The 13,383-nt window shown below is 37.4% G+C and overlaps 1 protein-coding gene across 2 annotated transcripts in view; it reads right to left on the bottom strand.

Annotated features, from left to right (window-relative positions):
• LOC132109448 (probable E3 ubiquitin-protein ligase MID2) overlaps positions 1-13,098 on the bottom strand; it is a 149,760-nt gene extending 136,662 nt beyond the window's left edge. Inside the window, exon 1 of one of the 2 annotated variants that reach the window (XM_059515523.1) lies at positions 12,690-13,098. The gene's annotated coding sequence lies outside the window, so the exon portion shown is untranslated. The remainder of the gene's footprint in view (positions 1-12,689) is intronic. The other variant, XM_059515522.1, reaches the window with a different exon arrangement.
• Positions 13,099-13,383: the final 285 nt, after the last annotated feature.

Below are 13,383 nucleotides of genomic sequence, written 5' to 3'. Positions count from 1 at the left end.
AGGGACCCTTTAAAAAAAAGAATGTGCCTAGAGAATCACCATTCACTATGCATCATGGGATTGTAGTTCACAGTTCACAGGCTTGTACTTTTGTCTTTTTGTCCAATTTTCAAATACTTTTTTGCTTCAAATCAAACATTGTAATGTTGTGATTAACCTTGTAGCTGGTTGGTTTGGTTCATGTCTTGTTGTTCTCTTTAAGGAAGACTTAAAAAAAAATACCAACTGAAAAAAAAAAAAAGTGGCCACTGTTGTGCACTATGGCATGAGTTTGGAGGTGTGGCCATCTGTCAGTTTGACCAATGGGAGACAGGGGGAGTGTTTCAAAACATTTTTCAAAACCTGTTTAAAAACAGTTATTATTTTCAATTGGTAACACTAGTGGCTTAGAAATGATATACTTCATCTTTAATAACCTACATTTATCTCTGCCATATTACGGTTACAAACAAGCCCAAAGCAACAAACACACAACAAAGCACATAAGCAAAAAATAATTCAAAATGACAACAGTATATGCAAATCAACTGGATTTACAGACAGCAGCAGTAGTAAAGTGACCGAGGAAACGTGGATTGCATCAGCAGCTTCAGAAATCACTCTCTTTTGTGCTCATGGTGGATGTTCACCGCATGACAACAATCCCACCATTTGAAAAAGTACTCCTTTTTGTCTCTTCCCAAAGCTACAAAAGAGGTATGCTACAATTTTGGGAGCCATATATTAACAATGCCTGTCAAACAGTATCAGTATGTTCCCACACAATACGCCACAAATAGATTTGTATTATGTAATTCTTTGAAGACCTCGGCTCTGTGGCGGATGACCTGTGTTTTGTGGTTCTCCCTATGATTAAACACAGACCACCTGCTCAAATATCAACGCTCTGTGGCTTCAGATGGATTCCCGTCTGCTTCAATGTCTGTGGTCTGTCTTTCAGGTGAAAGACACAATACAGCTGTAAATGGAGATGCGAGACTCCCGATGGCATACGGCTCAAGTTCTGTCACCAAACAGAAGACAAGAGGGTGAACATTTATCAGCTAGCTCCACTGCATTTTTGGGAGCCCTCAAAAGAGCACAAATAATATCTTCTTTGTGCAATATGAAGTCAGAGCATACTGCAAAAATACAGGGTGTTTTTCCACCCCGTCATAGACATGGAGTCATAGAAAACATCTTTGTTGGAGCTTGTGAACAAGCAAAGGACAGTCTGAGCAGAATGAAAGGCTCCCAGTGTGAGACTGTAGCCATCTCACCCTCATTTTGTCCAGGCCTAGCACTAAATAAAACTAAAAACACCTCTTTTCCCTTCTACACCACCTTTATGGCTCCACGAGGAGAGAAAGGTCAGTGAAAATGGAGAGCAGTAAATTCAATTCACATGCAATTGCTTTGGAAAATGCAATTCTGTGAAAGTCTGAATCTCACCGGCTGCAGTGAACCAAATAACAGAAAAATGCAATGTGCTGTGCTATCCAGCCTTCTCATTAATGGCTGAAGTGTCTATACTTTTATGTAATCTAGAGCATTCCACAAAAAAGGCTCCTTTTTGCATTACAAATCCTCCTTATCTACTCAAACAACAGCAAAAATATTCAGATTACAAATGCACGACATAAGACTTTAGTTCCGTTACTCACAAATCAAGATTCAGAATTTCATAATTACATGGTACCTTTATCATTTCATCACCCAATTATATAGTTCTACACAGGATCCTTTTAACTACAGCATAATGTTAGATTTCATCCATAATTAAGAGAATAAAACTAAGTAAAGCCGTGCTGAAAATTCAACCTGGATAAAGCTAAAACTCTGTATTCACGCTTTGGTAGCTGAAAAGACACTGACCCTCGCAGTACATGGCAATTTATGAATACTGAATTGAAAATAAATGACCTATGGCTTAAATGTCATTGAGAGTGTGGCCGGCTGGATTAGATGTGTGAAATAAAATTGGCAACAAGTTAAAGAGCAGCAAGGCAGTGCCATGCAAAGCATGAAAAACCCAGTGTTGAGTTTTACAATGCAATTCTTGGAGACAATTACTTGATAATAAATTAGACAATTTGATGTCTGACTGCTCATTTTCAGTTAAATAAAAGCTGTGAAAAACATAAACACATCCAGAACAAAATGGTTGGTCATATATGTGAGTCACAACCAAGACATAAACAGTGGTCGAGCCAAATATGCCTCACAGGAGCGGTTCCTCTTGATCTTATTAATTGGATCACTCAGAGAGGAGAGAAGAGGGTAAGTGCATCCGTCCTGTGTACACTAATCCCTTCAATAAAGATTAGCTGGAACGTGTAAAAAGCCTGTTTCTGAGGCAGTTTGTCTCAGGCAAAATCTACTTAAAGGGATCAAAAATATCAGCAGAACACAAATGATGAAGCTGCAAAGAGCTGCCACAGAAACACAAACGCATCATGTTCTTAACTAAGACCGTTTCTGTGAGTGTATAGATCATACATTATATGGATTATGTAGCTGAGTTTTCTGAGCATGTTGTTGGACTGCATATATCAATGCTATTGGAACACTGTTTGGCCAATCAAATTGGAGGACCGGCTCTTATTATTGTGTGAAAAACATCTTTCAAGATGCAGCTATTGTATATCATTAATTTCTTGCAATAATGCATGAATTAATTTAGTCTGTGAAGATCTCTTTAATATACAATACAGTGACATATAGCTTGTTTGTGCAGCTTTTTCAGGACAGTGATGTAAGTGTGGGTGCTGGAGTGTGCATCCACACTGCCATCTAGTGCATCTATGTGGCTCACAATGCATGAGGGCATTTAGTGCATACTTGTTTAACTCTGCAGTTACTTGTCATTTAATAAAACACTTTCACATCCAACTTGCAGTATTGTTACTACAGGCCCAGTCCCTTTGGGGCAAGTGTTAAATTAGATACTTTAGCTCCACCCCCTTTCATAACTTCATAGAATATTACTAATGCACTGGAGAATTCTCTGAAAAGATATCTATCTATCTATCTATCTATCTATCTATCTATCTATCTATCTATCTATCTATCTATCTATCTATCTATCTATCTATCTATCTATCTATCTATCTATCTATCTATCTATCTATCTATCTATCTATCTAAACTACGAGTTTAAAGGTATCCAAACACAGATTCAAGAGCAAAAGCTAGTCTGACCAGATGATTGGTTATTAACATTTTTAGGCAGGGTCAACTCAATTGTCTAGTATTTGTATTCCTACTGTTGCTATGGCTTTGCTAAATGGCATTACTCATGCTCGCATTAACAGCCTGTTGCAGTTATGAGTGATTGCAAATGTAGTTTAGAAGTAATATATTTAGTTACATAAGACCATACATCCAAGCTACACTCTGATAAAGACGAAAAACATCATAAAAAATCATAAACACATCTATGGACGCTTTAAGCGTCATTCAAGCTGTGAAATGGCTTCTAAGGCAGCTCATGATGTGAACCATTTCTCCTCCCTACAATTCATAATGAATTATTATTCTCTCCTCATCTAACAGCATTTGCTAAATGGGGATGATTTTCAACAAATTCAGACTAAATACACCTTAACACCTGCATCTGTCTGTACAAGTAATATTAAGCTACCCTAAAGCCTTTATTTTACAAATTACGATGTAAACTTCGCCCCGCAAACATCACTTATCTAGATATCCCTTTTTTCACTCTTAAATGTAGCAAACCATCTTGTGCTGTTCTGAATATACACGATAAAACTGAAGCTATTTAATGAGCACAAAATTGCTTGGAAGACCATTTACCATTAAATAAAAACATAGTTTGGAAGACAAACTGGCACTCGGGTCATTATGGCCCCATTTTCTCAGCAACACTGCTTGCACAGAAAGTGCCTCAGGTGCTATTCTGTATCGCGGTAGAAATTCGATAGCCCCGTCCCGTGAGATTGACTCTGGCGTAGGTTCAGGCTTGGCCACAGGGTGGAAGTGGAAATTGAGCTCTGAGGATCAGTGGGAGGTGAGGTGGAGAGGGGTTACTCAGCACTGCCACTGAACTGTGTGGTTCAACTGAGGGGCAGCCACCTGTCACTAGGCTATCCCCTTACCTCAACCAGTCAGGCACACTTCAGCTTCTTGTTCAGGCTCCCCGTCGGCCCTCTGGCAAACACTCTGTGTGTTCCTTAAGACTCATGTATTGCGTACGCATGTCTGACGCGTATTCTTAACAAAACCGCAAGATGATGGAGTGCCTGAAATCAAGCAGACGGTTAATATATTCAAGTATTCTTATAGTGCATTCATAATGTGATAAACAGGAATTATTGATCCATAATGCATTTGTTAATTGATGTCAAAATGCATTTAATAAAGTAATTGGTTGTTACATTAGAGCTACTAGTCTTGCTTGCTACTAGGCATGAAATACATTACAGATCTCTGACTGTGTTTTTATATTTGAGGTTAGTAAATTTAAGTGCTAAAGCTAGTCATATTCACGGTCTACTGTGATGCCATTGCACTTGTACACAAACAAACCTGAGTAATATTTAAACACGGTCCGCAAGACATCACAAATGCCTTATTTCAACACTCCAAAACAACCAGAAGATTATTTATAGTTCAAGTGCACTTTACAAACACAAAAGCCTTTTTACGAGGTGGGAAAAGGAAAGATAAAAAAAAAAGTGTTGTGCACAGAAAGTGCATTAAAATGCCATTTCAAATTCCACTAAAGGCAATTTAGCCTCACAAAGACCAGATAGAAACCAAGAAGAAATGACAAAAGGGCAATGAGAAGGCAGATGTGACACTAGCGCTAAAATCCAGTGAAAATGCAGTGCAAGGTTATAATGGATGAAAAACTAAAGCAATGTTGTATGTCAGATGGTAGAGGCTGCGCCCACCAGCTGTGGCTGATGACCCGGAGAGAGAAAATAAAGCTGTCATTACTGCTTTCTGAATTCATTATAGCACGAGGAAGTGACACACTGCCACCCTTGATGTTCTTTTCTACCTAAACAAATTCTTAGTGATGGAGAGCAGATCTCAGGCTGCTCATTCAAAGACAATGCTTGACAATTAGAGAGAGTCTCTGTGTGCTCAGCCTCTCTGTTAATTGTAGGTTGTGGGCTTTTCAAAGATGCACAGCCAATGAATCTGTGGATAGGCTGAACTGAAACAAAAAAAAAACACTATATTGTGATCACACAGTACTATATCTTAAGAAAAGCATTATTATTATAATTTTTTTATCACATACAGCACACAGAAAATGAATACATCCCAAAATATTTTTTTTCTTCTTAACAATCACTAATACAGTTCATAGAACGATGGCCAAATTGAAGTGCATTAAACATATTCTTAATAAAAATAGAGAAATATGCATTAATAATTAGTTAGTCAATTTGGCAATTTAAATGATGCGTTGCAGAAGTTGCGAGCGAACTCATTTAACCCTAATACAATATTACTGCTATGCTGCGGTCTCTGAGGATTAAATAACCCAACCGAACAAATCAATTCACTAAAATGAATCAGACTCCCCAGTGCTAATGAACAAAACGTCTACAGTCAGAAATACACAAAAGTCTTTATATTTTAGTCTCAGTTGGTGTTGAAAGCACTGGAAAGCAGCCACCGTGTTTGGAAATACCATTTCCCATACGCAAGAACGGAATGTTGTAGATGGTTCCAAGATCATCACATTTCATTTAAGATGCAGAGGATGGGTACAAACTTTCCCAGCATGCCTGGCTGATTCCTTCAGCGGTATGCCAGTTTGCTTTTGTCAGTGTTGTGGCTAGATTTCCTCTCCCAAGCTCTGGAATCCAGCAGGCTGACTGGGTGGCAACAATGTGAGGCTTTATTTGCTCCTTAAGGCAAAGCAAGACCCGCCTACACATGGAGAGTGCAGTGATCCACACGCCATGGCCTTCAGCCCAAGCAGGACGACTATTAAACCAGACAGGACAAAACTGCTGGGCTCATACAGAGACACTCAGGAGAATCTGACACTTCACGAGTCACAAATAACTGTGACTTTCACAGTCACTTGGCCTAGTTCACGTTGCTGTGACTGTTAGCAAATCACTTCATTTCAAACCAGTAATGCAGTGGGAAGAAAAATATAAGTGAATTTAGGCACCACTGAAGTCAGAGAACTAATGACTTTGTAGGTTTTAATCGCTGCGTTGGCATTGACTAATTACATGCATTTGCATGCTCACAACCTTTCCCACGAACTGAAATGTGGGCACATTTCCTGTTCATGCTCAGGGCAAAAAAGGTGGAAGAGTGAGTCCAAATGAACAAGAGGAGATTTGTGATGATGCAAATCTTTTTTTTTTATTCTGAGTTTGTGAGTGTAGCAATTAGCTTATGGATGTTTTCTTGCGAATGCAAATATCTGAAATGAAAATGGTGACCTGACATCTCCTGAAATGTATTTATGACAAACTGCTCTACCCTCCATCCATGTAATTAATATTTGGACAAGCAGCAGTTTGAACTAAGAACAGCAAAATGCAAATTGCTAGAGTACTTTAGCAGAACGGGATGGTTAAATATGCATGAGCAGAGAGAGTCCCTCGCTTGTTAGATCTCAATATGTCAAAAACCTGTAGGTTTTGCTCTTATAAATAAATAAATACATAGGTCGAACGCTAGCAAAAAATAAGGGTGACACAGCAACCGACATAGCTTAAGAAGCACACATTAGCTTCAAGAAGCACACAAAGTTATCTTTAATAGGAGCAAACAGATAGAAACAAGAAACAAATTGAACTGAGGTAGATTTGTCAACTTTTTGACATTGACATCAATGCAAGGTTCATAGATATTTGTTGCTACTAATTTAGGGCAACTTACTATAGCTAGTTAACATTGGTTGTTGAAATTGTCACTTGTGTAATGACTTGTGTTGGAACCGTCAAACAAATATATGTTTGTATAAATTTCCAACAAAAAATTTCAATTCAGAGATTTCATGAAATTACATATATATAGTAATAGAATATATATTCTATTACACCACCATTCAAAGTTACGGATAAGACATTTTAGTTTTTTTACTTAGGATGCATTGTATTGATCAAAGGTGAACGTAAAAGCATTTTTAATGTTAGTAAAGATTTCTGTTTCAAAGAATGCTATTCTTTTGAACTTTCTATTCATCAAATAATGCTAATGAAAAAGAAATCAAAAACAGTTTTAAATTTTTATTGATAATGAAAAGAAATGTTTATTCAGCTGCATTTTATCAGAATGATTTCTGAAGGATCAAGTGACACTGACAGAAGTAATGATAAAAAAATTCAGCTTTGCATCACAGGAATAAAATTACTTTTTAAAATTCCATAAGTTATTTGAAACTATAATAACTATAATAATTTTTGTTTTACCAGAATTTCAGTAACATTTCATGAAATTCAATTAAAAATGAAATAGAAATGTGCTTTTCTTACACAGAATATGTTGATACAAATAAAACTTGTTTTTAGGGCAAGTAAAAACTGTCCCCACTGTGATTCCAGAAAGAAACCTTGAAAAGAAATGGCCCAATATACTTGAACTCACCCTGTTCAGATAAACACGGAGACATTGTAGGTGGCTGTTTAGAAATAAAGTGACTCAGACCAAACACAATAATGAAAGTCTGGCATCTAATCACACAAGAGAACTCTGCATTAAATGATGTTGGCTGGCCAAGGGATACTTAAGGTTTATCTGCTGTTCCTTTTGGTCCACTATTTTAGTCATTACACAAACACATGACCCCCTTGGAGTCTAGACAACCCCACCCCGCTGATTGGCATTATATGACTCCCAACAAAACAAAACAACTAGAACAATAGCATTGTGTCTAAACTCTCCCATAGCTTCAACATCTGTGCTCCTTCAGTCAGCTGAAGGTAACATGTTTGACCTTGAGTAAAACACTTGAGTAAGATGATCTGTCTTGTTCAAACTGATGCCAAACTTTCTATGAAGTTAAACACTGTCTGTTTGTTTTGTATGGAGGGAGAGGTGTGTTCGTCACGGGATGAAAGACAAACAAATGAAAACCTTCTGAAAGGAGTTGTTTGATTGAACTAAGGAAAGCCAGTGGGTGATTTAAAAAAGTTTACGGCAGAAAAAAAAACTATGATTAGTCCTTGAAGGAATTTGCTGAGGTTGTCTCATGACCCGTCTTGACCTTGTCGTGTAATTTTCTTTTCCCACAGCAACCATCCGGGATTCATGAAGATGTTTTTCGAGTGTGCTGAGGCAGACTGACATTGTTTTGAAACAGGAAGACAAGACAATATTTCTGGCTTGGTGAATGTCTCGACATCTATCTCAGTGACTCTAATGTGCATTGTAGCTAATGATCTTAGAGCGGCGTTAATTATTTCAGCAGGAGAAAAATGACAATTTACGATGTCTTCTAAGTGCCTTGAATAACAGCTCACACTGTGCCACATTCTTTAAAATGAGAGAAACTGCCACCACACTGAAAACTGAACAACTGAAATTTACGGTGATGTCCTGTGTCTCGGAAGGAAAAGGGAAATTGTATGAAGCCACACAGGATGTCATTTTTATTGAAGTATTGATAAATGGCATGAAAATGACACTTTTTCTCTGGCTAATGAAAATGTTTTACTTTTCATTAAATATTTGTAGAAGTACCTTTTAAAATCTAGAAAAACAAGAACATTCCTAAAAAAATTATGGTTCTTTATTGGCATTGATGGTTCCATAAAGAACATTTGACATCCATGGAATTTTCTATTGCACAAAAGGTTCTTGGAATAAGTTCAAAATAATCTAAAGAACCTTTTTTTTTAAATAAATGCTAATGTAAAATTATTCTTAAGAAAAAAAGTTTATTTTAAGAACTGCTCACTGAAAGGTTCTTTGAATAACCCAAAAATAGTTGAGTAACCCCAAAAAAGAAGTTATTATTTTAAGAGTGAATGGCTTGTCAAAGTAGTCCATAAGTAAATAAATCCCTGCATCTATTGAGAGACATAAAAAGAGAAAAAGTGTTTATTTAATTTTATTTTTTGCAAAATCTACAGTAATCAGCAACTTAAAAACCACAAGTTGGCTTTAACCCATCCAAAGTGCACACACACAGAGCAGTGAACACACACACACTGTGAACACACACCCGGAGCAGTGGGCAGCCATTTATGCTGCGGCGCCCAGGGAGCAGTTGGTGGTTCGATGCCTTGCTCAAGGGCACCTCATGGTATTGCCGGCCCGGGATTCGAACCCACAACCCTATGGTTAGGAGTCAAACTCTCTAACCACTAGGCTACGACTTCCCCCAAATAGTCCCTAAAACAGACTATTTAACAGAGACTATGATTTGAATCCACTAAAAATGGAACAAAAGACACATCAGAATGAGATTCTTTTTCATGAGGGGCTTCATTTCTTAAACTCAATATGGAGCTTGGCCAGCACTGGGCATTAAAGCACTATGTCACCACGTCTTGACTATGGCTCAAAACAAAATTATTCATACCCATTTCAACAAGCATGCATTTTTTGAAGGCTCTCCTAGAAAACACTTTGTGCATTATGAGATGGCCTGCAATGCAGTCAGCTCCATTGTGTCATCATTCAGTGAGAGCTCAATATGCAGGGTGAAAACAGGGAGAGTTTAAATCAGCACACTAAGTATAACAGAGAACCACAATACGAACAGTAAATCAGTGTGAGATCACATGCTGGACTGGCTAAAAACTTCAAGCAGCGAAAGATAAGGATACTGCAAAAGATAGAAGGGAAAAGTGGGTGGATGTTAATGGGACTGTAATCACAGCAGGCCTTATTGTCAAATCTCCACAAGCGATTAAGCCTCAGTAACACACAGAAATGCTTAATATAAAACATTTTAAATCAACCTTAAGGCCATATTTACATAAGAGCTTGCATGAACATAGGACTCTCTAATTGAATATTAAACCCCTGACGAGAAGCTAACAACATTAATGGAACCCCCTTCCTAATCTCCATCCATCATGAAATCATATCGAACGCATATCTCAATATTTTCAGTTGATATATCCCCAAGCTCTTCAGCAACCTTTCTCAGGCTGCCTTGCCTGAGATAAGAATAGTTTAGCCTCAAGAAATACAAGTGGCACAGCAGGTCAGCCGTGGAAAATTACCTTCTGTGCTTTTTAATATCGAGAAACTTTTCTTCCCTTTGGAGCTACAGTGGTAGTGAAGTAAAGGAAGCTCTTAGCGCATGTCATCAGAGTTGATCTTCCGTAAATATAAGCAGGCTTTTGAATACTGAAGTCTTTGAACATATGGGCACGGTTTTTCTCATGTGTCACAAAACACAAGGGTGGTCTAAATTGGATGTTTGTTGCTAGTTTAAGAATGCCTTACAATACTGGCAGGAAGTTGAGACTACTCAGCATAAACAGAAGAAAGGCTGAAGCAACACTGAAGGAGCCATTTTCAACTGCTGGGCATCTTTTAACTGCATCTAGAAGAGTGCCAACATGATACCTCCCACTTCCTCATAAACAAACTATCATATGAACATGTCTTATTATTATCATCACAAACAAGTTCTGTTCTTTCTTAACAAGCTCTAAGGACTGGTTCCAATTGGTGCATCTGAAAAGCTGTACTGTAAACCATCATTTCTGAAATGCATCTAACCACATGAATGTCAAATCAGCGCTGACAGCACAGCCGGTGACACAGGTGTCGGTCCCCTGCAGATATACAATAAGCTCAGTGTTACTATGGGGATGGCAGTACTTTTATGAAGAAATACCACTAAAATAACTCTCAGTGCATAACAATGCACTGTAACCTTAAATTACAGTATGTATTGAAATGCAATGTGGGAATCAACTGGCTACAAACAAATGCCCCACATGAACTGCACTGAATGAAAAACAGACATTTTCAACACGGAGGCGTGTAATATCCTTCCTCATCGCTAAGGGCAGGTACACCTCCACAGTTATGATATTTCTGCCATGGGAACAGAGGATGCAAAATTTGTTAAAGATACTGATAAACATGCAAAGCACTGATGCTATACATGATATAAAGAAAAAGTTGACCCCAAAATGAAAATCCTGTCATCCTTTAAATTTACTTTGAAACTCAAATTGCCACAAAATTATCCACACTTTTGCAAGTTAACCATTCAGTGTACTAGCTTTGCAAACTGCTAGTTGATTAAACTGCTACCTCAACTTAATCTCCTATGCAAATGTTACGTTTATTAGTGCTGTAAAACAATTAATTGCGATTAATCGCATCCCAAATAAAAGTTTTTGTTTACATAATGCAAACCATGTATATTTATTATGTATATATAAATACAAACACATAAAAAAATTGTATGTTTATATGTTAAATATATTTATGTATAATATAAAATATAAAAATATAAATATATAGATGTATATACATGTCAATATTTTCTAAATATATAATGTAAGTGTGTGTATTTATATATACTGTAAACAAATATATATACTAACACATATATTGTGAACAAAAACTTTTATTTTGGATGCGATTAATCACGATTAATAATTTCACAGCACTAATTTTTATGCTTTTTGTTTGATCAGGCATTGTAATCACCCCCTATACTCTTACAGATACATGTTTTGAGGGAAGAGCCATTTGCACTCATTCAACCCCAAAATGCATCTCAATAACAAGTACAACTGATGTACACTCAATTACTAACTTCTAGAAAATACCTGATGTCTACAGCAAATCCAGCACGCTCAGTGTCTAAATTCACTCACTTGGCTTTTATTCACTAATTCAGTGAACTTTATTAGTAGTAATGTAGGACAGTGAATTTTCAGATACAGCCCAGTTTTTCATGACAGTTCTTGAGCTGAGCAAACTGATTTGGTGGCAATGCTTAATGACTTACTGTTGGGGAAAATAAGTGAATAATGACTTAAAATTTCCCTCGTTGGAAGATATGGAAGTTGAATAGGCTACTTAGTTTTTTTTGTTTACATTCTTTTTTGCCATTCAAAGCATGATAGCTTTTCTATCCAACCATCACTATCACTGTCTTCAGCACAGAAGAAAGACAAATTGCCATGAAGATAAATAAATAACAGAAGATTTTACATATTGGGTGGGACTATTCATAAAAAAAAATAAAAAAAGGTTTATAATGTAGCCAAGATTTTTATATCTGGATGGTGCCATTAACAAAGCATACTGTAAGAGTGTAATATTGCCTCTTCTTGGTAAATGGCAATTTTGTGCTTTCTGTCTTTCTTTACCTCATCTCTCTCTTTTGTAGACATCCAAAACGTCCAGAGAAACATCAAAACATGAGGTTAACGAAAAACAGAAAATATATGGCACTATTTAGAAGAAAAACTAATCCGAGGAGGCTACAGAGGCAGGAACTGAATCATGTTGCTCTTGCACATTATCCAGAAGCTTTCATTACCGGAGAAGTCACATGTACAGTATTTTCGTTTTCCAGAAAAACACAGGACACTAGTGCAAGTATGTACAATGTCGTCTACAGAAATAACAAATTAAAAATAACTTTCCATAATGTAGCCTAGATACTTACATTCAGAGTGAACGAGATGTTTATCTTCATGATAACTACTAGGCTACTGACAATCTGTTGTTTTAAATGTTCCTTAAACTTATAAATGTAAAAATACATGGAGCCTACTCACCTCGGTTTGCAGTGACAGTCTTTGGTATTTCGCAGGTCTTGTTGCAGTAGTAAACAGTAGCGTTGATATTACAACACTAAGCGCGCCGAGTGTGTTTACTGCGACTGAGATGCGCGCAGAAGTTTATGGAAACCGATCGCCAGATCCTCAGTCCTCATGTGCATTTTCATTCGCTTTGAACAAAGCACCAAACACGCGCGAATACAGTCGGTTCTGTGTTGACAGCTTCCTTACTGTAAGAATCAAGTCTGAACGAGCGCTTGACGCTACACCTCCTATTCCACGGGCTCCACACACAACTACTCCCCACGGACACGTGACCATCCCACGGGAATAGCTCTCATCCCTCCCTCACCGGCGGCTGGTCTCGGTTACACTGACACGTCCTTGAGTTCGGCTTTGACGATTCCGTTGCGTCCTTCTTAATGTCATGTGCACATAACGTATTGGACAATGGAAACAAGTTGACAAGCATCGACAGTCAAATCAGTCTGAGCTGAATGCATATGGATATCGACCTGGTTATATAAACATATCGACTAAATAATATAGGCTACTCTTTAAAAAAAATAATTGTTTAGTATATGAGGTGTATGGAATCTTAAACAGAAGCGGGCATTTCCCTTTCAAACAGTTCAGTAACCAAAAAAAAAAGTTAGATTACAAGTTAGTCAAAGCTGGCATTTTCACTTGA

This window comes from Carassius carassius, chromosome 29 (assembly GCF_963082965.1).
Source record: "Carassius carassius chromosome 29, fCarCar2.1, whole genome shotgun sequence".
Taxonomy (NCBI): domain Eukaryota; kingdom Metazoa; phylum Chordata; class Actinopteri; order Cypriniformes; family Cyprinidae; genus Carassius; species Carassius carassius.
Note: the sequence above shows the minus strand (reverse complement) of the source record. Positions and strands in the feature narration are given on the sequence as shown.